At 60.3% G+C, this 25,027-nt stretch overlaps 2 protein-coding genes across 12 annotated transcripts in view; one reads left to right on the plus strand and one right to left on the minus strand.

Annotated features, from left to right (window-relative positions):
* MACROD1 (mono-ADP ribosylhydrolase 1) overlaps window positions 1–25,027 on the plus strand; it is a 153,155-nt gene that overhangs the window by 87,482 nt on the left and 40,646 nt on the right. The window lies entirely within an intron of this gene.
* FLRT1 (fibronectin leucine rich transmembrane protein 1) overlaps window positions 1–25,027 on the minus strand; it is a 90,659-nt gene that overhangs the window by 54,102 nt on the left and 11,530 nt on the right. The window contains exons 1-2 of one of the 8 annotated variants that reach the window (XM_082344094.1): window positions 10,614–11,160; window positions 9,075–9,319 (exon numbers count right to left, since the gene is read on the minus strand). The exons of 5 other annotated variants lie outside the window; for them this stretch is intronic. The gene's annotated coding sequence lies outside the window, so the exon portion shown is untranslated. 2 more of the 8 variants (XM_082344097.1, XM_082344092.1) reach the window with 2 other exon arrangements.

The raw sequence follows: 25,027 nt of genomic DNA on the forward strand, positions 1-25,027 counted from the left end.
GGACTTGGTGGTTTTCCGTTCTGAGCTTTTATTGCAAGGATGTTTTAAATTAAATTAGTTGTCAGGGTCCCTGAGTGCATTGTAACGGGGATGAGTTCACTGCCAGCCCACTGAAAGTCAAGTGAACGTCGGCTAAATGGACGGGAGCAGGAAGTGCGCCGCTCAGCTCCTCCCGGACCCCCTTGGTGCCCATTTTGGGAGCGCGGGACTTGCAAGCCACCTGCAGGCTGGAAGGCCAACAGCTCTGGAGCCAGCCCCAATTCCCAAGCAGGGCCATGCCTGCCAGGCCCCTGAGGGCCGACTGAGTCCGACCCCTCCGATGCCGCAGGCTGGGGCAGCTCCTTCCCTGGGCTCCCTGCTCTGGGGACACCAGGTGGTGTGTGTGCAGGAGCCACAGGCCCGTCTCTGCCGTCACTCCTGAGGGCAGCAGGGAGCCAGAGCCTGGTCTCTGCTTTGGGTCCGTGAGTCCCAGGGAGAACTGCTGGGGATTTGGGGTGGGGGGGTTGAGGTCTGTCCTCCCGCGTTCTGTAATCTGAACCGGCGTCTGTGCAGGCTGACACCTGGGCTGGGGGCATGATTTGTGAGCCGAAAGGCACAGGTATTCAATCTATATTTCATTTTCACATCAGTAGCTGCTATTTGCCTGATAATGGACTCCCCCTCACGGCTCTCCCGGGGGAGACTGAAGCAGCAGGGGGAGGCCAAGTGTCCTGTCTGCAACGCTGCTGTGCCGATCGGGCCGGCGGGTGCCCCGAGCAAGGCTCTCCCCTCCCACCTCCTGGAGCTACATGCTCCTACGGGGGGGCATGCTGGCCTCCTTCCCCCGCCGTCCTGCCCGCCTGACCCCCAGCAGCCCTCAACCAAGCCAGTCCCTGCTTGTGAGGAAACGAGACACTTCCATTCTGCCCTTTAAACCTCACATACCCTGGGGAGCTGCCAGCCCCTGGCAAATGGACCGGGACACTGGTCACTGAGAGTTACTGGAAACCTCACTGGTCTCCCCAGGGTCCGCCCAGCCCAGGGGAGGAGGGCCGGGACGCTGGTGATGCTTTGGCACCTCCTCCGCAGCACCTGGCAGGGGCCTGACACAGCAGGTGTTCGGTACAGACCCGTCCTGTGCACGGGGACAGCAGGGCACCCTGGTTATCAGTGTGGGCGCTGCCGCTAGATGCCTGGGTCCAAATCCTGGCTCTGCTGCTTTCCAGCTGTGTGATCTTAGGCCATTTGCTTTCCAGGCAAGCAGCCCTTCTGTAAGACGGGTGCTCAGAGGAGCATTGTGAGGATGAAGTGGGTCAAAGTGCCCAGGAGCACCTGGAAGCAGGAAGCCTCACCATGTGCCCACCCTGGAGGCAGATATCTCCTCAGGAGAGTAACTCTTTTTTTTTTTTTTTAATTGATTTTTATTTTATTTTTGGCTGTGTTGGGTCTTCGTTTCTGTGCGAGGGCTTTCTCCAGTTGCGGCAAGTGGGGGCCACTCTTCATCGCGATGCGCGGGCCTCTCACTATTGCGGCCCCTCTTGTTGCGGAGCACAGGCTCCAGACGCGCAGGCTCAGTAGTTGTGGCTCACAGGCCTAGTTGCTCCGCAGCATGTGGGATCTTCCCAGACCAGGGCTCGAACCCGTGTCCCCTGCATTGGCAGGCAGATTCTCAACCACTGCGCTACCAGGGAAGCCCGAGAGTAACTCTTTAAATACACCTTTATAGCCACTTGGCAAGCTCTGATTCATCGATCAAGGCCCACCCCCCCCCCCCCCCCACAGAGGTCGCCTCCTTTGGGAAGCCTTCCTGAGGCAGGGTGAGTTGTGCTCTCGCAGTGCTGGGGTGAACCTTGCTGCGTCCTCTCCAACCCGGCTGGCTGTGCACCGAGGGATGGTGGACTCTCTCTTTTTCATCTTTTAAACCTTCTCTATCTCAGGACAAGCACACACCCTGCCACATTCACCGCAGCCCCCATGAATGTTCAGTTTTGGAGGGGAGGAAGGAGAGAGGGAGGGAAATCCTAAAAGGCAGATCTGACCGTGTCAGGCCCTGGGTTGCAGCCCTCCAAGGCCCCAGCCACCTCTGAACAAAGCTCAGCCTCCTGCCCCGGCCTGCCGCCATCCTGCCCTGGCCTGCCGCCCTCTACCTCACCTCTCACGCTTCATGCTGCCCCCACTCTTGACCTCTGTGCCGTCACTCCTCGGCCTCTCCTACCCCGGCCCTTCTCCTGAAATGCCATCCTGCACCCTTTCCTTGGCCACCACCGTACCTCCAGACACATGTCCAGCCCATTTTTCCTCTGGGAAACGTTTCCGAGGCCCCCAAGTCAGGGTCAGATGCCTGTCCCAGTTTCCTTCATCACAGCTCATGTCCCCAGCACCATCACTGCCCCATGTCTGGCCTGTCCCCCTACTAGACTGGGCTGGGGTGCTGGGGACAGGACCTGAGTGTCTCAGCGACCATGGTGTCCCTCCTGCCTGGCTGGTGTGTCCTAGGTGGGCCCTGGAGGCACTTGGTGAATGAATGAATGAATGAATGAACAAATGATTGATTAAGGTCTTTGTGAAACTCTGGGCTCCTGGCCACTGAGTGCCCAAGGTGTTGTCTGACAGCCCCCTCTCTGCCAACCTTCACTGGGCAGTGGGTGCCAGGCAGTGGGAGGCAGGGGAGAGGGGAGGGGAGAGCTGAGAGAGCTCTGTACTGTTTAATGTCTGGCCAGAGGCCCTACCCTCTGAACCCTGCTGCTCTGTCGCTGTCAGGACACGCTCTGGGTTTTAATAGGGCTGGAGAGGAGGAAGCACAGCCAGCAGGCAGGTCTCAGGCGAGGACCGTGTGTCAGGCACACACACACCCGGCCCCACGTGCCCAGCCAGGGCAGGGCCTGAGGGCCCTAGCTCTTTGGCCAAGAGAAAACAGAGACTGCTTGTTCCAGTGCCAGGTCCTGAAGAGTCAGGACCCCGGGGCCCCAGCGCCAGTGCGGACATTGATCAGCCTCCCAGACCTCACGTCCCCCTCCCTGTGGAGCCAGAGCCATTGGACGGGTCTACCCCCGAACAAGCAGGCCCTCCCTGGGTGAGACAGCCACCCCCAGCACCCGAAGGGCTGCACATGGAGCTGGGAATGTCGCTTGCTTGCTTTCTGTCCTCAAACCTGGGCTGTGCAGTTTGGGATACTTCCCCCCTTTGCTGATGTTTATTAATGGAAACCCAGCCTGCATCTGTCCTCAGATGGCAAGAGAGAAGATGCAGGACAGAGAGGGAGAGACGGGGGGGACTCGTAGAGATTGAGGGGCTCGGAGACAAGGAGACCTCAGGTATGTGTGGGTGTCCCTGTTCAAAGCCAGATAACCTGCAAAGATCCACCAAAGATGCGCTCTCTCGCAGCTGCCTGACAACAAGAGGAGCCGTCACTCAGATGCGATTCGTCACCTCTTCGTCTATCGCTGGTTCCTTTTCAAACCTCTCCACAGCTCTCTAGGGAGGGCCCAGCCCGTCCCCTGCCCTCTGCCACCCTTTCTGGGGCCGGGGAGGAAGTGGGAGGCTTTGTCTGTGCTAATTGCATTGTTAGACTGAGGGTGCTTGCGCTTGGCTGTCTAATTTGGGGCCTTTATTAAACATGATTGCTGGCTGACAGGCGGGCGAGAACCAGCCGAGCTGCTGCCCGTGTAGGGAGAGCCCGGTTTCAGCACACACTGAGGCCTGTCCCAGCTACCCCCCACTTCCCGCCCTCTCCAGCACACACACCCAGGTAACCCAAGCCTCACTCCTCTCAAGGTGGTTTTATTCCCATATGAGCTTCAGCGAGCAGAGGGGGAAGGAGCTGCTAGGAGGGTTGCTGGGCAGTAATGGGAGCTTCTTGGGGCCCTGAGACTGCCCTCCCCCCACCCCCTGACGAACTCCTGTTCATCCTTCAAGAAAAGCACAATGTCACTTCCCCCGGAAGTCTTCCTCCTCTCCTTCCTTCATTCCCTGGGCTTCCGTGACAGCTGGTATACATATGGGCTGTGTTTTTAGTTGATGCACGAGTGGCACTTCCGATGAACAGGCAATCTTCTAGGTGTTTTATAACTGTTAACTCCTGCAGCCAGTAATAACCCTAGGAGGAGCGCACTAGTATCACTCTCCACACTGCTCAGATGAGGAAACTGAGGCACAGAGAGGTTAAGCGATCAGTCTGAGGGCACACAGAGCTCGAGTTCACCCTGCTCCTGTGTCTGTGCCCTTGACCACTCTACAGTGGCCTTTTCACTGACCACATTGCTCCCTGAAAGGCTTCATTCGAGTGGAGACTGCACTACAGCAACTGAGCCCTCACACCGCCTTAATCCCCTCATAGCCGGGAGGTGAGGTGCGGCAGGAGCCCTGTCCCCTTGCAGCGGTGGTGTCCCTGTCCCAGCATATGTCAGTCTCATCAAATGTCAGTTTGTCAGTGTGGCTCCACCCCCAGTGCCTGGAACAGTGCCTGCACAGGGCGGGTGTTCAGTAAATGCTGACCGAGTTGTTACATAACCTCACACTCACCCGAGTTTGGGTGCCAGAGTGCAGGAGGAGGCTGGGCTGAACTGGGCTGAAATCTGTGACATTTCCTTTGGCCTCGTATGTGGTGGGATATGCCCCCTCCACATCCAGAATGCCCAGGTGGTCCCAGGGTATGGGCAGAGGACTTAGCAGATATAAGACCAGGATTTGGGAAGACCTCTGCATAAGCCCAGCCCGAGTCAGCCCACAAACTCAGGGCTCCCTCTGGGAGGCAGCCAAGGCTCATTACTTGTTCATTGGTTCACACACCTCACGCTGATTGAGCACCTACTGTGTGCCAGGCACCGTGCGAGGTGCAGGGGGCTGCTCAAAGAAGCAAAGGGGAGGTGCAGCCCTCACAGTGTGGCGGAACCAGGCACTTGTGTAGAAAGACAACTGTCTGCCCAGCCAGAGGACTGAAGAGGAGGGACCCCTGTCTAGGGAAGTTCGAGAAGGCTTCATGGAAGAGGGGGCATTTGAGCAAGGCCAGGTGGACATCCAGGCAGAGAAGGGGCCAAGGCATGCCAGGCAGAGGCTTGCACAAAGTCTCAGAGGCATGAACAAGGCCATATTTGTTTGGAAAATTAACCAACAGAAGGAATGGAAATGGGGGGGCGGGGGGGTGGAGCGGGTGGCCAAGTATAAGAGTGTCTCATTTACTCCTTTGAAAAGTAAAGTTGGAACTTGACATTCCACCGAGGGATGCTCTCAAAAGTGCCCTAGCTGCCTAAATTGGGGCCAGAGGGAGGTGTTTTAAAATGCAGATTCGGGACCCCACCGACAGATAATCCACTCCTGCAAGTTAGGGGTGGCACCCAGGACCATGCAGTTTGAACAAGGCCCTGGCTACGGGGTCAGAGGCAGGTGACTTAGAAAGCCTGTGCCGGCACAAGGAGGGAGCCGAGGCTCCGGAGGCTGGACTGGGGTCCGAGCAGGCGGGGCCTACCTACTCCTCTCCCCTAGCAGAGGGTCCTCACCTCTAGCTGGGGGCGGGACGGAGGCATAGCGTGAAGGAAGGGCAGACAGTGGCAAAGTCAGCGCGCGGCGCATCCATCTGCCCTGACAGCCAGCAATTACACCGCGTGATCGCCAGATTACTCCAAATGCATTTATTACAGGGGTTAGAAGCGGGGGACTTATTTACTGGCAAATCCATACTCATTACAAGACTCAGCCTAGCCTAGACTGAAAACAGCTCAACTGAAACAAATAATTACCAAAGTCCTTCCAGCGCGAGGCTCTCAGGTGGTTGGGGAGGGAGGTGGAGGAACGCCGGGCACTTTCCATGAAGAAAAGGCAGGAACAGGCCGCCAGTTGAGGATGCCCCACCGCCCGCCCAACGCGATGCGATGCGCATGCCCACCCAGGTTATGAATATGCAAATAGGCCCCGCAGAGGTAGGGTGGGGCTGACTCGCTTGGCTCAGAGGGCTCGGCCCACTGCCCACACCGACCGAGGCCGAGAGAGGCGTGGGGAAGGGGAGCGATGTGGGGCCTGCAGGGTTCCCAGACAGGGTCTTCGAGAGGCAGCGCAAGTCCTGCATTTTCCAAGGAAAGAAACACTGGGCCCGGCACAGAGCACAAGCCCCCAAGTTGTTGAATGAAGGAAAGGATGAAGTATAGCCCAGACAGTCTTTGCCGGGATCTCACAGGCCTGAGGACCCACTCTCGGTCCTCAGTCTGGGGGGGCATGGAGGGGCCACCTCCCAGGGTATCGCCGGTCTGGGGTCTTCTCCAGGTACCCCTTCACAGGCTCACACAGCTGACAGACACTGGGCATCCTTGGGGGCGTAGACTTGGCGGGGCAGCACACTGGGCTCTCAGGCTCCAAATGCCTTCCGCACCCACTTGGGACTCTGGGGTTTCAGAAAAAAAATCAATCCAAGGATTTTTTAAAGACTGACAGAGCTCGCCTGGACTCCTGCTCCCATTAGACAGATGAGAAAATTGAGGCCCAGACGGGGCAGGGCCGGCCACAGTCTGCCTGCGCAGGGATGGAAAGCTCCCCACCGCTCTGCGCTCTTGGGCCTCCTGGGTGGCGGTGGGCGACAATCAGTGCCTGCGTGGGGAGCTGTCAGGCCAACTGAAATGTGGGTCCGGCCTCTCTGCCCGCTGGGCAGATGCTGGCACCGCCACCCGCGCCTTAAATATTCATTCACTTGACAGAACACTAATTAAACAAAGTAAGGTGCATTATTACTTGATTAAATTTTTTATTGGCAGCTTAATTGGTCTGTTAGTTGCCCCTTAGGGAGTTGGTCACCCGCTTCCCCCACCCACGCCGTGTGGGAGGGGGCCCCTAGCCATCCCTGCGCCTCCCTCGCCGCCCAGCCCTTCCCTGCCTGTGGGGCCACCTGGTCGCCGCCCCCCCATCCCCCCAGAGCCCCAGTGCCAGTCTGGGCGCCAGGGGTCTCGAGCCCCCGCCCCAGGGCCAGTGGGAGAGGCAACCAATCAGCGCCTAGGGGCGGGCCTCTCGCCGTCAAGCTCGGTTCCACCTAAAAATGCGCTTCTGAAACACCTTGGCGAGGGAATGGACCCCAACTTGGAGGGGAAGGCCTCGGTTTGATCCGCCTGGAGTGGCTGGGTGATCCACCCCTCTCTGGGCCTGGGCTTCGGTTTCCGCATCTGTGCCACCGCAGGGCTGCCCCCATAGGCCCTCTATCCAGGTACAGACACCTCCGTGCCCACTGCCTCTGTGCTACCTGTTCCCCCAATCACAGCGGGGTTCCCCCAGTCAGGTATGGCCTGGGAGACCCAGAGCCCGCACGGTCCAGCCGTGGAAGGCCCTGGGAATGCCCCCTCAGAACAGGTCCAGCCTCCCACCACCCCTACAAGTAGCCCGCTCTGCGGCACCCCTCTTGGGTGCTCACCAACTCCCAAGTCTGTGGCTGGACACGCCCACCCTAAGAGGAGCTGGAACCTGCATGTTCCCTCTTCACAGCCCACACGTCCTATGTGCTTCTTCCATCCCCTTGGGGTGATAGGAGTCTGGAGCCAACCTTTGCCCCTTTCAGACAGGCTGCCCCTTCCTCCTCTCTTCCCCCAAGTCTATCCTCTGGGGAGTCGCAGCAGAGGAGAAGGGCCAGGGGCTGTCTCGTTGCTTCAACACTAGCCAAGCCCCTGTGTGAGCCTCAGTTTACCCCAGTGCAAAATGGGTGCCCATCCTCATCCTACGGGCATGGTTTGAGTGTGGGGCGCTGAAGCAGGAGCTCGCCCTCTCCACTCTGAGCTCTCATCTCACCCGCTGCAAGGGCACTGCCTCCATCACCCCGCTTTACAGATAAGGCAATGGGTGCCGAGGGGCTCAGTGACATGTCCAGGGTCTTCTGGAGGGCCCAGGAGAGAGAGGAAGCAGGCAGAGTGGAGGTAGCAAGGCCAGGGAACGCTACTGGAAAACCAGAGGTGGGCGAAGCTCTGTCTGTCCTGTTCACATGCCCACTCGCCAGCTCCTCAGCCCATTCAGCAAACAGTGAACCCGCTCTGGGGGTGCGGGCAGGAAAGAAATGGGGCCTTCCCAGGATGGCCTGGGTCTGTGTGTCACACCCCTACCTCCAGCCGTGCCCAGTACGACCCCCCATCGCTGGTTCTGCTCACCCCACCGCTGCCCTCTCCATACCCTCCCGCTCTCCAGAGAGGATCCAGGCCTGGCCGATGACAGAAGAATCATCTGGCAGCCTCAGAAGCCGCCGCTGGCGAGCAGGAGGTGAGGTAATTGGGATCGCTGGCTGTGGGAGCAGGAAATGAACGGCCGCAGGCCGCGTGGAGCGGGAAGCTGTTCAGTGTCATCAGCCTTATCTGGGAACAGGCTGCCCAATTACAGGGCCAGGCCTGCTACTCCCGACAGCTGCCGGCTCCGCTGCCGCCCCCTCCCCAGTGTCCTCACGGCACCTCTGGGCCTGGGGCATCTGCTGCCCCTTCCAGAAAGCACCAGGCAGCTGCCCAGAGAGAGGCCTGCCCTGATACTCCCCTGTCCAGGTGCGCAACTCATGTGACCCCCCCAGCCCGGCCTGGCGTACAGGGGAGCGGTGCCAGCTCCCACCCCCCAGGCCCTCCTCACTTACAGGTGATGGTCCAGGCTGAGCCCTGCCCTGGGCTGCCTCTTCTCCTACAGATCAGGAGTATTCAGGCCAGGAGCTGAGATGAGAAGCGAGGAGCACACAGTTGGGCTGGCAGGAGTCCCCAGCTGCCCCATCTCAGGGTTCCCTCGGGGAGAAGGAGCAGGTCACCCTTCTCAGATGCCTCGCCCCCTCTACCAGGCACCGAACGAGAGGATTCATCATTCCGCGGGTGGGCAGCGCTCAGAAATGCAGCACCACTGGGAGCTCTGATAGTCTGTCATGTATTAGGAGAACTGGACTGTAAAGGGTTTGCAATTGTACATAACGCACTCGATATTAGCAGATCACGCTGTGGCTCACAGATCAGGGAGGGGATGGCTGTCCCAGGAGGGCTGAGCCGAGGGTGACACTGGGCCGCCCTTCCAGACCGGCGATGGGGAGGCGCCTGGCAGTGCTGTGCGCGCAGCCACGGCCCAGGAGTGGCCTGGGGGAACAAGAACGGCTTTGGGATTGGACCCACCTGAGTTCAAATCCTGTGACTTCACCAATTCATGCCTCCATTTCCGCATCTGTAAAGTGGGGGCGCTGCTGCCTGCTCCCAGGGTGGTTTCTGAGAACTCAGTGGGCTCGTGGACAGAACGCTTGGCGCAGTGCTGAGCACAGAGTAAGTGCCCAACAAGTGACCGTCCCCTCCCCCTCCTCCCACAAGAGCGCCAGTGTCCCCCGCCTGTCAGACCCTCCTTTCTGGGAAATTCTCCGTCAGACCTGCAGACAGAAAGGAGCACCCTGCATGAGGGACACGTTTCTGCAGCCCCCTCTCCTAATCTGGCCCCTGGGGTGATGGGTGCTGGTGCGGGGCTGCCCTCCCCACCATACACACTTCTGTGCCCTCTGGGGCCCACAGAGTCGTGCAAGAGTCCCCTTCCTGTTTGAAGATGCCCTTTTCTAGGCAGAGAGGAGCCAGATGGCCTCAGGATCTCCGCCCCTCTGCCTCTCTCTCTTCGTCTAAAAAGGGGCCATGATGGCCTGTTGGGCCTTGGAGAGCACTCACTCCATGCCCGGCATCCTTGCTAGCTGGGAGCTTCCCCAGGGCTGGGACTGGGTCTGTCTGGCTTCTCTCTGTCCTGGAGCTGGCACTGAGCCTGGCACCAAGTGGTCACTTCCCACGAGGTACTGAGTCCACCTCGGCAGGTGAAACTGCTTATCAAGCAGGAGCTGTGCACCAACAGGGCAGACAAGGGTCCTGCCACCTCTCTGGCCTGAGCACAGGGGCCCCACCTGCTCTCAGTCCGCAGGTGGGTGGACTGGGAGGAACCGTAGTAGGCTGCCCCCTCCCCTAAACCCAGCCTCCGGCCAGCTCACCTCAGAGACCTGGTCCCTGCCCTTTCACCCAGCCTTGTAAACTAGCAGCTAACCGAGGCCAAGAGTGGTGTAGGGGCCACCCAGGGCCACTAGATGGGCATACTGAGATCCCTGTTTAGGGGTAACCAGTGTGGTGCAGACTGGCCTGCAGGGAGAGGCCTGGTGGCCAGGGTGGCCTAGGGGGGCTTCTTGGGGGAGGCAGCACGGGAGCAGAGGCCAAAAGGAAGGCCAGGGAAGGCCTTGAGCTGGGCAGGGATGCGGGGGTGGAAAGGAGGACTCACTGTCCTTGTGGTAGTGAGTCTGGAAGGTAGACCAGCCCCGAGCCTGGCGCCTTGAGTCTGAAGAGCATAGACGTGATTTATAAGACAGACTGGGAGCCTTCCCAGGGGGGGTGGGACAGGCCCCTCCCCCAGTGCCTCAGACCCCTGACTTCAGCCCGAGGTTCATACCATCCCAGCCCCAAATCATGGAGACCCCAGGATTGGCCTGGCAACCCTACTGCGTTCTCAGCTGTCCCCAGTGAGCGCCACTAGCGGGCAGAGCCCCTGCGGTCCCCTCTGTCCCACAACCTGTTGGCCACGCATCTTCGTCACAACCAGCCCTGCCTGCTGCCACCAGACTCAGGACCCACCACCCAGGCCCCATCCCTCTGGGCCATGAGGGCTGGCGGCCCACCTGGCCCCCGGCTGTCACTTACAGATGGAGGTCTGGGTTCTGTCTCCCCGTCCGTCTGTCCACTCTCTCGTACAGCCTCCTGTTCCCGCAGCTGCTCCCCCTTCCTCACCACCCTCCTCTCTGCAGACAGCTTGGTTGGGCTGTGAGCATGAATTTCCACTAGGAGGGAGGGCCTGTTCCTTCTGTTACTGAAGCTGAGCCTGGGGAGGGAGCAGGAAGCAGTTGGGTGGATGGGTGGGGCTGGGGAGGGGGAGTGGGTTTCCCCAGGGGCCCTGCAGACCAGGGCTGTGGTCTGGCTCCCTCGGTTCCTCCTGTGGCTCGCCTGCCACAGCTCCTACGAAGCCAAACAGGCAACGACATCCAGGCCCGGATGGCCGGGGGGCTGAGAGACAAGCGGGCTGTGGTCCCACCTGCCTTGGCTCCAAACTGGGGGCTCAGAGCAGACTCCTGAGCACCCTTTCCCCTCCCTCCTCTACCCTTCCCCACAGGGAGAACACGCTGTGCTCCCATTTTGTGGGTGGGAGGCCCGAGACCCTGAGGATTGACACTGTCTCCTGGGGCCCCCCTGCTCACAGAGCTCCCCAAGTGACTGGCCCATGTGGCTCTCGGCGGGGGCCAGCATGGCCTCTGTCCCCACTCTGCTGTGCCCTGCGTGCTCCAGCAGCCCCTAAGGGACGAGAGCACACCCAGTCACAAGCCAGGCCTGGTGCTAAGAACTGTACCCGGACCAGGGCTCCCTGTACGGAGGGGGCACCGAGGCAGTGCAGAGCGGCAAGGAATAGACCTGGCACTCCACCCACGGCCCACCCTCCATCCATCCGTGGATATTTACTGCTTGTCTAACATGCCAGGCCCTGGGGAACGGGAGAGAGCTGAGGTTCCTGCCTCTGCAGCGCTCACTGCCTGGTGGGGACAGACAATGGAGAGGAGTTACGCTATAGACAGAAAGTGTCACGTTGTACCCTGTGCTGGGAAAGGACACAGGTGAGATGCTCCCCAGCTCCTCCTAGACCCTATGGGGGGGAGCCATGTGGGATGGGGACAGGCAGACCCTGAGCTGCCTGCTCCCACCCCCAGCTCTGTCTTTGCCTCCCCTCCCCACCCCCGGGGGGCTGTACAGAGCCCCTGTCCCCCGTGGTTCCTGCTAATGAAGGGCAACTCCACCCACCCAGAAACCGGGCTGCTTCCAGCTGGTATTTAAAGAGGTGTCTCTGAGTGTGATGATGGCGTTCGTTCCCATTCCTGTCTTGTGCCCACCCCACAGTGTCCCTCTCACGGTAAATTGGAGACAGAGCTACTGGCTGCCCCTCGCCCCTGCTCTGGCACCAGAGGAGTGCCTCATCCAGGCTGGGCTCCCTGCCAGGCCCTGAGCGGGGCACGGCAGATTCAGGGACAACTAAGGCCTAGGGCTGCTCTCAGGTCACCCCAACTGGCTGTGAATGAGGGTCAACTTCTGGATCAGGGTGGGGGAAGCAGGGAAGGCTTCCTGGAGGAGGCAATGTCAGCACATTAAAGAAAAGGCAGGCAAGAGCCAGACTTCAGTGCATTAGGAAATGGCAGGTGGGAGATTCATCAACTGTTCTGAGAAATTTGGCTGTGAAGGGGAAGACAGATAGAGGGCAGTAGCTGGAGGGAAAAGGGAGGTCCAGGGAGGGTGTTTTTAATAGGAGACATTAAACCTCCTTAAAAGCTGCCTGGAAAATGCTATCTGAGGAGGGATGGCCACTCAAGAAAAGAGAAGATGAGTTTCAAAGGGAGGACCCCTCAAGGCAGGAAGGGGCTGGCCAGGGGTGGGTGAAGGCCTGGAGCAAGAAAGTTTACAGGTTGGGTAGATAGCAAGAAGAGGGGACTTTCTGTCTTCTCTGAGAAGTGAGAGATGAGGTCATCTTTCTCCCCAGGAAGGACTCACCCATTTAAAAGATGAGGAAACTGAGGCCCAGGAAGGTTCCATGGCTTGCCCTGGCTCGTAGACCGTCTGGGGCCCACTAGCTAGCTGCCGGCCTGCGCTTTGTCAGGCGACTCTGGGCTGAGAGGGGATGAAAGGGGTGAGGGCCCGAGGGCATCCTACGGGGAGCCCAGTGCCCACTTTGTTGATACCTGCTGGAAATGCCGCCTGCATATGTAGGGCAGCGTGTTTTCCGAAACGCTCAGATCAAGCCCGCTTCCAAGCACAGTCTTCTGGGGAAGCGGCTGCTGCCTTCTTCGCAAACTTGTTAATAATCCCTGCTGTCAGGCAGTCCTTCCTCTGTCTAACCTAAATCTCTCCTGTCATGGCTGAGCCAGCAGTCTCTGCGGGGCTCGGCCGTCCTGGAGCAGGCTGCCATCTGCCCCGCAGGGGAGGCCCGCCCTACTCCCACGCCCTTGGCTATGGGCACTGAGGGCAGAAGTGCGTTGAGGCCTCACCCTCTTCACACCAGTGGGTGCTCATTTCACAAAGACGTCTCCAGGGAGCTGGGGCCCCCTTGGTCTCTTCCCAAAGCTCCTCTCTGAACTGGGGATTGCCTCTCTGGCTCTGGCTAGCATCCGGCTCCTCTCTCCTACCTGGTGGGAGAAGCCTGGGCCATCCACAGGCTAGGGCACCTCCTGCCACCCCAGGCCAGGCCTCCGTTCCTGAACTGGGCTGGAGACAGGAGTCAGTGGCATCACCTGGGTGGAGCACTCAACACGGTGCCCAGTACGTAGGAAGCACCTGGTAAGGAAGCCGACCCCAGGCCATCGAGGTGGTGAGCAGGATGGTGTGGAAGGAACCCGGGACATGGCCTCACATCTCAGCCCTGTCACTAGCTGCCGGGTGACCCTGAGCAGACCCCTTCCCCTCTCCAAGTCTCTTTCCCCACCTGCAGGCGAATGAGGGGCTCTGGAGCTGGTGGCTGTGCCACCAGGCTGGGAGCAGCCAGAGAGGGGAGGGCAAGGTGGGCAGGGACTCCAGCTCCCCCAAGCCCCTGCCCCCAGGCAATCATACCTGCCGAGGACCCCACTGAGCAAACATCCCTCGTGGGTCCCCAAGGCAGAATCCCTGTGTCCCTCCCGCTCCAACCTTGGGCTGTTTGTGCTGAGGCATCTGGGTCCAGAGGTTCCTGTGGCCTCAGACCAGCCCTGCCTGCCCCTCTCCAGGCCTGGGTTCCTGGCCACACTCCCATGGGGGACACAGACATCCCTGGCCCAGCTTGACCCAGCACGTCAGCCCCCCAGGACTGCAGGCCTGGCCTAGCAGCCACCTCCAGATCCCAACCTGCAGGAAACCGTGGGCTGCGACAGCCCCGTTTGCAGAGCCCAGCCTGATTAATCTGCTTCATTAAAGGCACTAATTAATTGGCTTAATTAAAAGGGTAACCTGGAAGCCAGCAGAACTACCTCCTAACAAGGCACGAGGCGGTGCAGAGGCAGCGCTGGCACCAAAGAGGAGAGCCCCCCGCCCTGCCCCCCAGCATGCCCCTCCTAGGGCCCAGCCCAGCCCTCAGCTTCTGGCAGCTCCCAGCCTACATCGGCCTGGTGACTGCTGACCAGCTCCCCAGTCCCACACACCCCTCAGTCAGGCTCAGCGTGCTGGCGGGAGTTGGAAGTCCCACATTCATACGCACCACTTGGCTGCAGTTAAGAGCCTGGAATGTAAGTGGCCGTAATTAGACAGCACAGACAGGCTGCAGCTGATAAAGGTTAGCAGGCCTAGAGGGAGGGATGGCCATGGTAGAGAGGACGAACCTGGCCACACTGTGCCTGTCCCACAGGGAGCTGGGTGGGCTCTAGCAAGAGCACTATTGGCACTGTAGCAGAACTCCACCTGAGCAAGGAGCCCCTGAACCACCAGCTTCCATGATCACGAAGCTCTGGGGTCAAGAGAACCAGGTTTAAATCCCACCTCCACCTCTAGAGACTAGGTGGTTGTGGTCAGCTACTTTGCCTCTCTGAGCCCCCATTCTTCATTTGCAAAACACCTGCCAGAGATGCCTGACAACTTCCCTTCCCAGGCAGGCCCTCCCCAGTTCAGCAGAGGAGAGTGCTGGGATTGATTAGTCATGTCTGCCCAGGGCAGTGGGTAAGGAGTGTAGGCGTGTAGGCTCGTGTGCCACTCTGATCCCAGCCATCCTGCCAGCCTCTGAAGAGGCTTATCTCTGTGTCAATATTTCAAACCTTTCCCACAGTCAGAGGAAAACAATTTTCACAACTCCTCAAACATAAGGCCTCACTGCTGAAAAAGGTTTTTAACAGACAATATTCATTTGCGCTTCCCGCCACCCTTCAAGATTTGGAACTGAGCAACCCTGGTTCAGAACTGAGACTCTGGGGTGGCCTGTCCGGAGCCATCCCCTGGCCCTGAGGGTATTCCTTCTCACTGAAAGGAGGAGGGTGGGGGCATCCTCCAAGGAAAGAATTTGCACTGGCTTGGAGACCCTGCCCTCCTCCTCCCCCGAACACTGCCCAAGATGCCAGCCAAGTTCACGAATAGCCCCCACCTGTTTCTCAAGCAGAAATGGCATAAACACATAACATGGTGCGTCAGAACCAAGTGGCCTTGGAATAGTCACTAGCTGCCCTTCTCGAAGCCCCCCGCCCAGAGAGGAAAGACAGGACCTGGGGATGGGGTGGGGGTGGACCCCAAGATCCAAAGGAGCCCGCTTAGGCCCCAGAGTCCCTGGGGGACGGGCAGGGAGTGAGATTAGAGGCCACGGTGCTCTGTCCATCAGTTTAGGATGTAGAAAGGTTCCTGGGGGTAGGAGGGAGCCCCTGAGGGTCTGAGCCCCAGCCCTGCCCATCTTGTGGACAAGGCCTAAGGGCAGTCTGGCCAGCCCACTGTGCAGGGAGGAAATCACTGACCTTGGCCCCCTGCCCCCATATGCTCAGGGACCCTGGGCTCAGAGAAGAGAGTCGTCTAGCCCCAGGTCCCGAGTACACACGGCTGTCAGCTAGTAGCCCTCTCCCACACTGAAACGGCAGGGTGGCGGCTCAAGTCCCGTCTGTCAGACCCGGACAGATTTAGTCTCCATGCAAACAGCTGTTAGCCTGCTCAGCCGACAGCACTGCCACCAGCCCGGGAGCCAGAAGCGAGGTTCCGGCGAGGGTGCCCCCGCCCTGTAATGATAAGACTCAGCCAGAGCCAGGCCCCGGCGAGGGAGGGGCCGCCACTCGGCTGTCCCTACCAACAGTGTCAGGCCAAGCCGCTGGAGTCCCCCGCCCCCTCCCCAGCTTGAAGGCGCACACACCCACCCTGTCACCCACTTGGGTGCCCAGAGGGCTGTCAGTGCTGGTATCTTTCCAGAGCTGCTTCACCCGGAGGGACCAGCCCCTTCCCTCCCCTGACCAGGCATCCACGAGAGGTGAGCTTCTGCCCACATCATCCTGTCTTGGCATCCCTGGCCCCATGTTACAGATGAGGAGGCTGAGGCCTAGTGAGGAGGCCAGGTGAGTGGCTAGGGCACTCAGACCTAGGGCTCTGGAGCCGCACCCAGAGGGAGGCTTCCATGGAGCTAACCCCCCAGGTGGGCACAATACCTGGGCCCAAAGCCCTGGCGTGCACGACTGGGGACATCTGGCTGTTCCCTGGCGAGGCTGAGTGAGGAGGACTTAGAAGTGGGGGCTGAGGGGACAGTCAAGGCCACCTACAGCAGGAAGGCCTTGGAGGCTGGACGAGAGTCAGGCTGTGGGTGCTGAAGTCCCGGCTCAGACATCTGGGCAAAGGAGAGTCGGCCTCAGCTCTCAGGACCCTCTGGTTCCCCCTATGAGTCAGAACCCTGCCTGGGGCCAGTGACCCTTCTGCACAGTGAGCCACATCCGTGCCCTCACTCCCGCCCCAGCACGCGTGTGTGGTTTGCCCAGGACCACGCGAACCTGTCCCTCCCCCATGAGGATCCTCAGGTGCAGGGCAGGGGCTGAACCACCTGGGACCCAGCACAGTTCGGCCGAAAGGAACGTGCTCAGTCTGCTGGCTGGGTGACACCCATCAACCGCTGTGTGGCCCTCACTGTGCCAGGCTTGCACACAGCCCTGGGAGGGGGACTGTCCTCCCCTGGAGACCAGTGGGAACTGAAGCACAGAGGGGGTGCAGGCCCAGAAGCATCCACAGCTACACGGTCAGGAAGGAGCGGGGCTGGGACCACCGTGTCCTCCCAAGGGCTGCATAAGGCTCTGCGCCCGGGACAGCAGCCACCCTGGGCAGCAGGCAGGCCACGTCGCTGGCCTTGTCCAGCTCCCCTCGGGCAGCCTGCACGTTTCCAGAAGGGCAGGTAGGGAGAGCGCTGGACTCAGAGTCAAGTCCTGGGACGGAGCCCTGGCTGGGCCTCTTGGAAGCTGACAGTCCTCTGGGACTGCTTCTCTCTCTGGGACTCAGGTCCCTCGCGTGGGAAACGGAGCCGTCAGCCCCCACCCACCCCCTCAGGCTGGTGTGAGGGTCCTGGAGCGAGCCAGCAGGGTTGAACAGGGGACTTGGAGCCTGGCACCTGGCTCCCCTGCGGGGGTCACCTGCGCCCACCCAGGAGGTGCTGGGGCATAAGGGCCCGAGAGCCTGATTTCCCATCCTTGGGAGAGAGCCCAAGGGAAGAGCAGACGGTCACCCTCATCATTTCACCAGCCCGCTCATTATGAATATTAATAGCATTAATTATTTCTAATCCGGCATCCAGGCCTGGGCTGGCCGTGAGTCATCCCCAGGCCAGCAGGCTCTGAGGGAGGCTCAGTCTCCTCCCCAGGGCTGTGGGGTCTGGGTCTGGGGCAGAACCTTTCTAGGGCACAGCTGGGGGAGGGGAGGGGAGGGGAGGCCCGGCCCCAGCAATGAGGGGGTCTACAGACAGGATTTCACCTGTGGGTCCCCTAGGAAGGGGCTGCGCAGGCTCGGCGCCCATTTCACAGGTGGGGAAACCACCCAGCTCAGGATGAGAAGGAGGCAAGTTCAGCAACAGGACACTGTCCTGCAGAAGGTCACCGAGGTGTCCATCTGGCCCCACCCGAAGTCCCATCCCCCCCTCAGCAGGCACCTCCGACCCTGAACCATCAGGGTGTCTGTGCCAGAGGTCAGGGTCCTGGGGGAGGGGAGAGGCTATCTAACCAGCTGAGCTAGGAGACCTCCAGGGTGTGGCCTGGGGACAGTTGCCTCGGTTCCCTCATTTGTGTCATGGAGATTATAACAGTACAGCCCTTATAAGGTCCTTGTGAGGGTTAATTAGTTACCCAGGTCAATGCTTAGAACTGGGCCTGGGACACGGAAAGTGCTCAGAGTTTGCCGTTCTCTCCCACCCCGCCCCAGGTCAGCGGTGGTGTCCTAGTGAACAGCACAGCCTTCGGGGGCCCACGTTCAGTCCCCAAGGCTGTGGGACCGGGGCCAGGCCCTTTCCCCCTCTCTGTGCCTCAGTCTCCCTGACTACACAGTGTGGATGTAACACATGGTCTCTGAGGGTCCTCCCAGGAGGGGCTGTGGGTGTCGGAGGAGGCTCAGTCTCTTGCTGGGACTCCATCACCTCCTCCGCCACCCCCTGCTGTGGGACCTTGGAGCCCAGCCACGAAGTTTGGGCAACTGTCCCACCTACCCCAAAGGGCAAGCCTGAGGAAGGAGCAGGTGGGGAAGCCGCATATAGAGGCAGTCTGCCCCTCACCGGCCAGGCACCCAGACAGCTCCCAGAGCATGTTTCCTGGGCCCTAAAATGGGGTGATGGGGCCTCCCTCACAAGGGACTGCAGTGCAGATCAAGCCCAGTGGTTCGGAACTCCGCGGGGCAGGGCAGGTGGCTCTGTGCCTGTACACCGTGGTGGCCATTTGGGTGCTCAGCAGGGATGGCACTTAAGAATGGGCTCTGGATTGGGTCCCAATGCTCCCCTAGAGCTCTGTGACGGGAGGTGAATGTCTAACCTTGCAGAACCTCAGTTTCCTCATCTCTAAAATGGGGCAAATGACTGTCTACAACCTGTAGGGATGCTTTGAGGAATCAATGAGATAAAACACACACACACGCCTCTCAGCAGACACGCAGTAAGAGCTCCACGAACGGCAGTAGCCATTGTCATTATTGCTATCATTATTATTATTATTATTTTAAATTAACCCTCCAGCTTCCACACCTTCTCCTCAAGCCTGAGCCAGACCAAGAGCCAGCCCCCTCCAAGGCCAGATCTGTGCGCTGGGAAGAGTTCCTGGGTCTTGGCAACACAGACCACACCCATCCTAGGCCATCTGAGGGTCCAGGGCAGCTCCTCCCCGGGCAGGCCCCCAGCCTCCCGCAGACAAGAGCCTCTGTCCTGCTGACCCCGGGTCAGGGCAGGGGCAGTGTGCTGGCACAAAGGCTGGGCTCTGCCTGTGCCTGAGGCGGGGGCAGCTGCCCGTGGAGGACCCTCCTGCCACAATGAGGCCTTTGAGCAGCTGCCAGCGGGAGCTGAGCTCTCCTTGAAGGCCCCCGGCTCTCACAAGCCCTGTCTGTCTGTGAGGCCACCGGGCCAGGCAGGCAGCTGCCGTGGGGGCAGGGCCCACGCCCACCCTGCTGCTGGGCACACCGCCTCCCCAGCCTCCTCTCACCCAGAGGATGCCTGGACAGGGCAGGCTGCAGGCCTGAGAGCCAGGTTGGGCCTCAGGGGGTGGAGGGGAGGGCTTGCCCACATCCCTGCTCTGAAGTGACAGTTCCAGGCCTGGCACACAGAACATGGGAAAAGCCCCTATCCCTCCCACCCAGGGCTCTCAGGAAGTCACTGCGGGGCCGGGGCTCTGCCTCCAGGCTTCCCTTCCTCTCTCAGCCTCAGTTTTCTCATCTGTAGAATGGAGCCTCCAAGTACATTCCCCACCTCCACCTCCAGAGCATCTGTGAGAATCAAATGATTCCTGCATTTAATTCTCTACCTGGTGCCAGGCAGGCGTGAGGACTCAGGGATTGTTGACCTAATCATGACCCCATCACTACTCCTACCTGGGACCTGGCTTCAACCCCAGCTCAGCCTGGGTGACCTTGGCCTGGCGACTGAACCTCCTTTGGTTTCTCCTTTATAAAATGGGCTAGTGCAGGAATTCCCCAGCGGTCCAGCAGTCAGGACTCTGTGCTTTCACTGCTGAGGGCCCGGGTTCAATCCTCGGTCGGGGAACTAAGATCCCACAAGCTCTGCGGCGCGGCCAAAAAAAAAAAATTTATTTTTAAATAAAATTAAATGGGCTAATGCCACCCACTCCCAGGGCTGCTGTAAAGAGAAAGCCATTTATCAACACACCTCAGGCTCAGGAAGCCTTGTTTGGATGAATTAATGAATCCCAGATTCGACTCCAGAGATAAGCAGCACCTTGCAGGGGCCTGGGGAGGGGAAGGAGGAGCAGTAAAGGTGGGTGGAGGTGGGGCAGATGTGTAAACGCAGCCACCTACCCCATCACAGGGAGGCCGGCTAAGTGCTCCGGGGATGAGAGGCAGGAAGGGCTGGTTCCTGCAGTCGGTCAGGGACGGCTTCACGCAGGAGGCAGCGGTCACCCGATGTGGGGATTGAGGGTGGCCTTCTGGACACAAGGAACAGCAGAGGTGTGAGCCGTGTCATCCACAGGCCTAGTGGGGGAGGGTCTGGAGGAGAGGCTGGTGGGCCAGCCAGGGCTGGGCTGGGGAGGTCTGACATGCCAGGCCAAGGGCTTTGGTCAGTGTTTCAGGAAATAGGGAGTCACTGATGATCTCAAAGCCAGTGAGTGACTGGAGCAAGTATGAACTCTTTTAACTGTCTGGCAGTGTCTGTGCTAGAGGGGCAGGGATGGGGGACATTTCCACGTGGCATCCTCCTTCCCACCGCTGCAGTTTAGAGCGGGCCGGTCAGGGCTGTGTATGTGAAGGGGACTTCGGGCCACGCAGAGCCGTCCAGAGCCTGACCCTCTGTGGGGTCCTAGTCCCAAAGCCAGCACTGCCCAGGGCTACCATGACATGCCCCTGTGGGCAGCCTTGCACCCAGCACAGGGGATACTTTGAGAACCCAGAGCCAGCCTGGGTTCAAATCCGGCCCCGCCCTGACTTGGTACAAATGACACCACCTCTCTGAGCCTCTGTTTCCACGTCTGTGAGGAGGATAAGGATGCCTGAGCCCCACAGCGCCCCTGGGACGATTAAGTTCAACCCTTGAAGGTGCCTGCAGGAGGGGACCCCTGTTCCCTCCTCTGGGCTTTCCTCACCTTGGAAGAGGGGGGCTGGAGACCAAGGGGAAGCCGGGTCTCTGTGGAGCCCTGACCAGAGTCAGTAACTGTGCTGAGAGAGGCCAGCATGCAAATCCCACCCCTGCCTCTTCGAAGCTGTGTGGTCATGACCCTCTGTGCCTCAGTTTCCTCACGCGTAATAAGACACTAGGCATTCCGTCGCACAGGAATGCTGTGAGGATTGCGAGAGACGCTGCCCGTGAAGCACTCAGCACACGTGAGAACTCTGTAAATGGGCTTGCGTCGCTGCTGTTTCCATGTTAGCTCTGAATCCCTTCCCGTCCCCCAGAGAGGCCGAGGCCTCTTCCTGTTTTAAGGCGTCCGGGGTACAGGGACTTCTGTAATCACACAGCTGGCAGCTGCAGGGGTGTGGGCCCCCCAGTCACCGCCTCCCAGCAACCAGCTTCCCCTCCCCACCCTGGAGACCCCAGGAGCCGTCTCTCGACTCTGCACCCTCAGGACCCCGCGAGCTTGCCCCGGCCCCTACCCATGCCAGAATCAGGACAGCAAGAGGCCCCAGCCGCACCCCGGTCCACACCAGAGTCTCAACGAAGCTGCCGGGAGAACCCCCTCCGCTGCAGGTGTGGGTTTGGGGCCTCTGACTGTCAGGGCCCCAGAGGATGCGACCTTCACCTCCCCCAGGCCTCCCTCCTCCCCCGGCCCAGGCCACCCCAGCTGCACCCTCGCAGAGCCTTGCTCCCCCAACCTCCAGAATCGGGGGGAGGATGGGGCGCCCCCACTCGAGCTGCCAGCGGAAGGGCCGCGCTGCAGAAAGCCGGCTGAGCAAATAATGACATTTCCTCCTCTCTCCTGCGCTCTTCGCCCCTTTCCCTTCCACAAATAAATTATCAACATGCCCAGGTCCCGGCGGAGCGGAGCATATCGCAGGGAACAATGAAAAAGCTTTTAATAGGATTCCAGGAGCTGCAGCCACTCGCTCTGGGCCCTAATGGAGATTGCTCCGTGACCGCAGGCCGCAGGCCGCCCGCGACCCCGCGCCGCCAGCTCCTCCCGGCCCCATGGGCCGCCTGCTGACGTCTCGGTCTCGGGCAGCGTCTGGCTGGAGAGCAGCTGGAGGAAGGGGAAGCACATGCCGCCACCCAGCCTGCCCACCGCCAGCTAGCAGCCCGACCCTGCAGCCCGGAAAGCAGACCCGGCCCAGAGGGTCCCCCGCCTGGCTCTCCCTCCAGGCTCCTGGCACCTCCGCCAGAGCCCTCCCCTCATCCTCCCACCCCATGCGGGTTAAAGGGCGGCACCTCGCCTGCACACAGTGGGGCCTCAGGGAGGGCGGGCCAAGTGGGGGGCCCTACAGGAGGCGCGAGGCTCTGAGATGGGAGGAGACAGCAGGGGAGGGGCAAGGGGGAGGGGGAAGCTTGAGAGATGAACCTCTGTGCTTGGGTTTGTGTCTTCAAGAGCATTGTAAGGACCAAGGGTGCCTCGATGGCTGCCCTTCCTTGGTGTGACCTTGGGCAAGTCACTTCAGCTGTGTCTGTTTCCTGGGGTAAAATCAGGATAATAATTTAGTCTACCTCAGAGGCTTGTTGGGGGGGATAAATCCAGTTAATACCGCCGGGTGCGTAGCAAGTGCAAACTGTCGGCTACTACCTCTAGGATGACCACCATTTCCTTATGTGTTGGGGGGTAAGGGGTAAGATGCCCTGTCCTGGCTGTGCAACCTTAGTCCGGTCACTTTAATCTGTCTGTGCCTCAGTTTTCTCTTCTGTAAAATGGGTTGTTCTGAAGCCTCAAGGAGTCCTGCATGGGAAGAGTCCCTAGCATGGTGCTTCGCGGCCTGCTGCGTAGACAGTGAACAGTCAATAAAGGCAGCGGTAATGGCCTCTCTGCTGCCCTCACGGGAGGGATCTAGTCACTGGTCCCTGTGCCTGGCTTCCACCCCGAGGCCTGGCACACAGGAGGTGCCCAGTAAGTAAATACCCAAGGGAGACCCGCCTGACCCCATACCAGGGGACTCACCCTGGGCAGAAGGTGACATTTGAGCCCCACGTTCTCCCTTTTCTTCCTTGGCCCCTAACCCCTCCACTCCTCCCACCCCCCAACCCTACTGCTTCCCAGAGACCTCGGCGGCTCAGTTCTCCCCAATTTCCCCAGAGTTACCCACATTCCAACACGCTCCTCATCACAGCTGAGTGGTATAGGGTCCCTTCCCCTCCCCCATCTATCCACCTGCTACCCACCAGAGCCGCAGGCCTCAGACACCGACCTCTGCCCCCATGAGGAGCTCAGCAAATGCCCCGTGAGCCTGCCGGCCAGGAAGCACAAGAGACCAGCGTGTACACCCCTTCCCAGGCCCTGAGCTCCTCAGAACCCCAAGCAGGGCCAGCATCCCAGCCCTGCGTCTGGCAGGACCTGGCCTATTTGCTGAAGTGCAGTAACTGCTGGTTCCTACAGAGCCCTTCTGTGGACACTGTCACATTGAATCTTCACACTGACCCTGGGAAGTGCACTCTGTCGGTCCCTTTCACAGGTGTGGAGACTGAGGCACGCGGAGGGGAAGTGAGGCATCCAGGGGCACCCAGCTGATAAGTAACAGCGGTAGGACTGGAACTCAGGTCCACCAGACTCCAGAGCGTAGGCACTTTCATTCCACAGTCCGGCTGCCTCCTGGTGGATCTTGACTTCCGCGTGGCCTTGGACAAGGCATTTCTCCACTCTGTGCCTCAGCCTCCCTACTCACAGTGGGAAGAAGACAAGCCAGGCAGAGTGGGGGCCTGGCACTGCCCATTCCCCTCAATAGCCCAAGCCAAGGGGTGGGGTGGTCTCAGGGCTCAGAGTCGCAGAGCCATGATGCTCTCGGGCCCTTTGGAGCCTGGTGGTCCAACCCCTTGACCAACAATAGTGGGGAAACTGAGGCACAGAGAGCCCCAGACTCTGACTGGGACGGGGGGTAGGGGAGTGTGTGTGGTCTGTCTCCCTGGGACAGGTGGGCAGTTTCTAGGGGGTACAGTCTAGAGAGGAGGGGAGGGGCTTCCAAGACCCCCGCCGCCCTCTCTCTGCTAGGAGTCCTCTCTCTTCGCTGGCCAGCTCTGAGCAATGGGCCAGCCCCTCCCCTGCTGCTGGATCCAAGCAGGTGGCCCTGCCGAGTGCCATGCCGGCCTGACTGCTGGGCTCCCTCCTGGGGTCTGAGGTTAGGCTGCAAGGCTGACAATCTCCAGGCCTCCTCAGCTGGAGCAGGGCTTGTGGAGGGGCTCTCACGCCAGCTTCTCACTCCTTTGCATCCACCCCTTCCCCAGAGAGGGGCCCAGGGAGAGCACATGGGCGACAGACGGCCCTGTCTGCAGGGTTGGGATGGGCAGGGGCTGCACAGGAAGAGGCCCTGGGCTGGGTGGGTGGCAGCCACTCAAGGCTCTTCTTAGCAGCGGGGCCCTGGGGGTCAGACAGGCTGTGGGGTCATTCACCAGAGCCCGGCTCAGGGAAGGCAGGTTAAGAGGGATGGGTGTGAGCCTCTGTGCAGGAGTGTGAGTGTGTGTGGGCACGCGGGAGGTGTGAGCACGGTGCACACCTGTCTCCCGTCCTGACCTGGCTCTGCCACGACTGGGACTGTGCATAACTCACCTGTGGCGGGCTCCAGGCCTGGCCCATCCTGGGCAGCTTCTCTGAGGGAGATAGTGAGCCCCCCCCGGCCACCGAACCTAAGCCCCTTACTCAGGGCAGGGGCAGCCCAGCCCAGTCTAGGAGCCCAGTGGGCCTGCTGGCAGCCAGATTCCCTGAGCCTGAACCAGGCCCCTCAGGTCTGACCACAGAGGAGCATGTTTGAAATCAAGGTCATCCCGGGAAAGCCAGCGGGCAGCTCCTGGGCAGGGCCCGCAGGGACCCTCGTCCAAGTTTGATCCAGGACCCAGGGGGGCGTGTCCCTTGAAGGGCAGCTCAGTCCAGCGGATTTCATCCCCAGGAGTACCAGCTGGCACGTTGGACCCTCCACTGCCCCCCACACCAGCTCCTGAGGCGGTTCAGCCGTGGCTTCGTCTTTCACTCATCCGTTCATCCACCCTGCGCCACACTGAGCACCTACCATGTGCCGGGCCCCCTACCAGGACCTGGGGATGCAGGACCTGGGGATACACCTACCATGTGCCGGGCCCCCTACCAGGACCTGGGGATGAGCAAGACAGACACAACCCCTGCCGTCAGCCATCCCTGCCGCACGGGCCCTCTGACCCCTTGTCCCCGGACCCCACCACTCAGGACCAGCCAGCCGGGCACTCCCCCCGAGAGCAGCCCTGGACGCCCCCCCATGGCCCCCTGAAAACTCGGCTCTGCCCTCTGCTCCACCAGGCAGCCCTTGGCACC

This window comes from Balaenoptera borealis (assembly GCF_965194805.1).
Source record: "Balaenoptera borealis genome assembly, chromosome: 11".
In the NCBI taxonomy this organism is placed as follows: Eukaryota; Metazoa; Chordata; class Mammalia; order Artiodactyla; family Balaenopteridae; genus Balaenoptera; species Balaenoptera borealis.